The sequence below is a fragment of the Cynara cardunculus genome, assembly GCF_001531365.2.
Source record: "Cynara cardunculus var. scolymus isolate 2C chromosome LG 1, CcrdV1, whole genome shotgun sequence".
NCBI lineage: Eukaryota > Viridiplantae > Streptophyta > Magnoliopsida > Asterales > Asteraceae > Cynara > Cynara cardunculus.
In genome coordinates, this window is record NC_037528.1 from 31,789,332 (window position 1) to 31,795,020 (window position 5,689).

The 5,689-nt window shown below is 34.6% G+C and overlaps 1 long non-coding RNA gene across 1 annotated transcript; it reads left to right on the plus strand.

The window, feature by feature from the left end:
* The first annotated feature begins 4,926 nt into the window (after positions 1-4,926).
* LOC112502819 lies at positions 4,927-5,375 on the plus strand. Its single transcript, XR_003067774.1, has 3 exons — positions 4,927-4,945; positions 5,110-5,163; positions 5,284-5,375. It is a non-coding gene; the product is annotated as an uncharacterized LOC112502819 (long non-coding RNA).
* Positions 5,376-5,689: the final 314 nt, after the last annotated feature.

A 5,689-nucleotide genomic window follows, 5' to 3' on the forward strand; every position in this document is an offset into this window, starting at 1 on the left:
TAAAACAACCTTCTAAATAATTGAATGAAAGATTTGATACGAGTATCACTTCTTTGGAGTTTCTGCATAATGATGTTGACTGATTCATTTTCGCAAAATGCACGAAGGAATCCATTGTAGTAATATGTCTTTACATTGATGATATGTTGATCATCAAAACTAATTTAGAAGGTATTCTTGAAGCAAAAAACTACTTATCATTGAACTTCAAGATGAAAGATCTTGGAGAATTGGACACCATTCTTGGAATAAATATAAAAGGTCAGGAAGTCAGATCTCTCTAAGTCAATCCCACTATATATAGAAGATATTGACTAAGTTTCAACACTTGAGCATAAAGGAATTTAACACTCAATTTAATTCAAGTGTGAAACTCGAGAAGAACTCTGGTAGGGCAGTAGCTCAACTAGAGTATGCAAGCACAATAGGTTGCATGATATGTTCAATGTGTTGTACTAGACTGGATATTGCATTTGTTGTGAGCAAATTGAGTTAATATACAAGAAATTCAGGTTTAGAATACTCGAAGGCAATATGTAAAGTACTTGCGTACTTGAAAAGAACCAGTGATCTGGAATTGACATACACGTCACACGTAGAATTTTGGAGAGATATGTTGATGCTAGCTGGATAAATCACTCAAATGATTCTAAATCCACAAGTAGATGGATTTATACTCTAGCTGGTGGGGCAATTTCTTGGGCAAGGATGAAACAAACGTGTATAACCCATTTGACTATGGAAGCCGAATTTATTGCCCTGGCTGCAGCGGGTAATGAGGTTGAATGGATTAGAGATCTATTGATAGAATCCATTTATGGTCATGTCTAACTCCTTCAATTCCTATGTATTGTGACCGTGACGCCACACTGTCGAAAGTCTACAATGTAGTACACAATGGGAAATCACGACATATAGATCTCCGACATAATAATGTAAGGTAGTTATTTTATGATGGTACCTTTAAAAATGTGTTTTTCAAGTCATGTGGGAACTTGGTTGATCCGTTGACCAAGCCTCTGAAGAGAGAAATGGTAGAACCAACTACCAGAGACATGGGTTTGAAACCAAACAGGATCGGTTAATGATGGTAACCCAATTTGGATTTAGTGCTCCTATCTAACAGTTTTAAAGGCTAATAACAAGTCATTTAACTAATAGAAGGTACTATTAACTTATAAACCCATGTAAGGTACATGATAGAATGTCGTTCTCGAGACCAAGGATGAGTTTAATCTCTTAACAAGAGTTTAAAGGCATCTTAGAAACAAAGATGTTACATAAACTTTAACCTATCAAATGGAGAGTTGTTATTCTTATTCTAGAAAGTCATAAAACAAGATTTAGAACATAGCCATATTCGTGCTCCGTGAGAATACAAAGATGAAAGGTGGTGTGTGTATGTATGTGTGTGTGTGTGACAGTGAGAGAGAAAGAGAGAGAGTAAGCCGAAGTGATCATAAGATTCAAGATTTAAATCCTACGGATACTATTGAATTGATCCATTCCTGCATATTTACATCAAACAAGATTTAGGGGCCGTTTACCAAACACTTACCGGGTAAGTGCTTATCGGTAAGATTTAAGTCTATTATTTACTTAGCGTGTAAGATTTTAGTTCATCAAAAAAATATTGTATGCAACAATTTACCCGGTAAGTGCTTACCATGGTAAGAGTCGTCACCCTCACTTACCAGGTAAGACTCTTGGTCTTTGTCTCGCTCTTACCGGCTAAGATTATTGGTTCTTGCTATATTCATCTGGTGAGGTAATGTTACTTGATAAGCGCTTACGCACGTAAGCGTTTGGTAAACGGCCCTTTAATCTTAATGAAACCATTGTGACATCATCTGCCATAACTGTCAGAAAACTTTCCAACCTAGTGAGGAATTATTGGAATTCTAGTGAGGTTGGAAGTTTCTTCCATCCCAAATTGGTAGGAATAAAAACACTAAGGAGCCCTATAAGCTCTTTCCCACAAGTAGGCCTTGAATGTGCTGTTGGGCTTATGGTGGGGGTTGTATGAAAAGTTCAGCACATACGCGTGCATGTTCATGGCGGAGGACGTGGGTCGCATAATTCATGGAATGGCACAAGGAGGTGTACTTTGCACAATCTATCGGAGATGAGGAGCCTCGTCCTGAGCTCCCGAGCTTTCTTTCTATTAAACATTTTAGAGATAAAAGGATAGTTACCAATTAAATATATTTGATATTAATTTAGTATTTGACGAATGTAGAGTCCACCAAGTAATAAGTTTCAACTATTGGCTATTTACAACCAAGATTGTAATAACAGTAAGTCAGGTCAAATCCACAAAGACTCGGGTCATTTATTACGACTATGTAATTCAAGCACAAGAATGGAAACTTAAAAGTAAAATCGAAGGGGATTGGATTCGATTAATTAAAGTAAGTATGTGAACTAAAATTTATAAAAATGAAAGATAATAGAAATCCAACATTAGACAATTCTCAATGATGATGTAAACACTTATTATTGATTTTGAAAATACGAAAAAATAGGACAAGCTTAAGTCAATTATAGTTGTCAATGACCTCATACGACCTAGACTTTCACTTAATTAGGGGCCGTTTACCAACATTTTTTGTTAAGTGCTGATTGGGGTAAGAGGTCTGACTGTGGTAAGAGGTCTGACTGTGGTAAGTGCTGATTGGATTTTCCTGTTTACCAAACATTTTTTATTAAGTGCTGATTATGTCAAAAACACTATTATGTCCCTCTTTCTGGAGTAAGTGCTGATTGAAAATTATTGTTTACCATATGTATTGTATTAAGAGCTAACATAAAATGTTATTTATCAAAAAATTTAAATATAATTTCAAATTCTTTTTTGCTTACGAAAATATATTGATACTCAATATATTAACATATTACCGATTTTCGTAATTTAGAACAAAAGGTCAAATTTTCGTAAAGCAAAACCACTATTAAAATAAGGACCAACAAAGGAAACAACAACAAACCATCAACAACGAACAAAAAGTCATTACAAGTCTTTAACATAATTGTTTGCGTACAAATAGTTCGCTTACAAATATTAATTTCAAGCATTCAACATTAATTGATTTGCAATCTGATCACGCAAATCAGTCATATATTCATTGCCTTGGGAACCCCATTGTGTTTCTTCAACATCTTCCTCGATGCTTTCTTCCTCGATTCCTTCGTCTTGGTCTTTGATAGTAAACATGTTGTTTTCATCATACTCCATAAACAGTCGATCTTGAATATTGCATCTCCTTATAAAATTGCGAATTGCAAAACAAGCAATCACTATATCTTTTTGTATTGGGAAAGGGTAAGGAGCCATTTGTCTTAAAATTGGAAACATGACTCTAGAAAAGTTTCAGCTACTTTCCTCAAAGAAATTATAAAATTATAAAATTATGTAGCCATTTGTCTTAAAAGGGTAAGGAGCCATTTGTCTTAAAAGGGTAAGGAGCCATTTGTCTTAAAATTATAAAATTATGTGTCTTTTCTAACGTCTCAGCTACTTTCCTCCAAGAAATTGCCTTAAGRCTACCACCCTCTCGCCCATTTATAGATATCTCTCGCAAACATGACTCTAGAAAAGTTTTTACCACATTGCAATCTTTCCAACTAACCCTAGCTCTCTTGGGTTGTGAAGATTCATCGACTTTTTCCATACCTACAGAAATTAATTAAACATGCTTCAAACACATGGTTCGATTATCCATGGTTCATGAAAAATTGCAAAGCGTAACATTATATACCATGAATTTACCATCAGAGTTAACAAAAGCTTGATGTATATATGAATGAAAAAGAAGCCAATAGTGGTGGATCTGGACCTACATATGCTGGACCTACATATACTGCAGCCTATGCCAAGAAGCTAGTATACTGAAGAACCATCATTTTCATGGGACAATTTATTACCCGYACCATAAAAAAAACACAGAAAGTTCATGGCTTTGCTACTCTTGTTCTCACACAACCACTAATAACCCCCCAATACTATCCCAAGAAATGATATCCTACAAGATTTGAATATGGATGAATTATGAGTATTTTTATTTCAGATTCTGGTTTCATTATAGTAATCACTGAATATATGGGATGAATCTGGTTTCATTGGAAATGAGTGTTTGTAGTTGCACATTAAGGGAGTAATGAGTGTTTGTAGTTGCACTGCACCATGTGTGTTCYTTAGTAAAGGTGTTACATTTGTTCTTACATGAACTGAATCTGGTTTCATTGAATATGAAGATGCATTGAACCAGTGTTCCTACCTACCTATAAAAATACCATCAAAAGCTTTTTTTCTCTCTTTCAGATTTTCAATAATTAAAGTCTCCAGTTGTAAACTTGAGAATACTCTAGCTAGCTAGATGCTTTAACTAATCTTTTGTGTATTGAATAACCATTAAACACGATGTCAACTTTACAAAGCAAAAAATGGAACTGGAAACAATGAGGAATGTTGCCAAACAAATAACTTCTAGAGATAGGACAACTATGTGTTTTCTTGATAGCATAGGGTCAAACATATAAAATTGTSAAAAGGTTTCTAATAAGTTTTTTTTGTCTTTATGGACATGGTTTTTATGTAATAGTAAAAAAAAATCTATCTATAATACTTAAACAAACTTTCAACAACAATAATCAAGCATACATATTGCAAAAGATACAATTATTCAATGCAAGATCCGAATGATTATCGCTTGCAAGTGACAATTTTCAGACGATGGTTCCCACCATGTGATTGGTCTTTTMTATTATTTTGGAGTTCTTGTAGCATGCAATAGCCTATGTTGAAGGAGAATTCTATGGTGCAAAAGCAACAATGAATGTTTGGAATCCAAAGGTTCAGCAATATAATGAATTCAGCTTGTCTCAAATTTGGTTATTAGGAGGCTCTTTTGCTTCAGATCTCAACARCATTGAAGCCGGTTGGCAGGTGACTTTCTTTCTCTTTCTCCTATCGAATTTGAGATGCAAAATCACATTTTCATCGTCTTACGAAGTCAAATACTACGATAGGACCCACAAAATGGAAGTATTTTAAAGTTAATTTGAACAATATCTTTTGACATAAAGTTCTTGCACTATCTTTGAAACCAGGTGAGCCCAGAATTGTATGGGGATAACAACACCAGACTCTTCACCTACTGGACTGTAAGTTTATGCAAATTGTGATTAAAATCAATTGTCCAAGATTTCTAATTGAAATCAGTACTTGACCCACATGGGATTCAATTCTTATGGTATTTTTATGATATTGAATATTTTGGGCAGAGTGATGCATATCAAGCAACAGGCTGTTACAACCTTCTGTGCTCAGGGTTTATTCAAATCAACAATGAGATTGCAATGGGTGCCAGCATCTCTCCTATTTCACAGAATCAGGGTTCCCAATATGATATCAGCATTCTTGTSTGGAAGGTATATTAAAGCTACTCATACATTGAACAAAAGCAACAGACAGTAAATATAAGTTCAATGCTTGTCAATCAATCCTAAAATTCTTAAATCATACTAACAACTTCAACACAAAGTCTGAACTAAAAAAGTAAATATAAGTTCAATTTCATCCTYCCCAGCCATATAKCGTCTCTCTTTTTCACAAACAACCCAAGAAAAAGGTCAAAATCACAAAAGATTGGCCGCCCATAGGATTTCCTCGATAGTAAAAATCAACCCA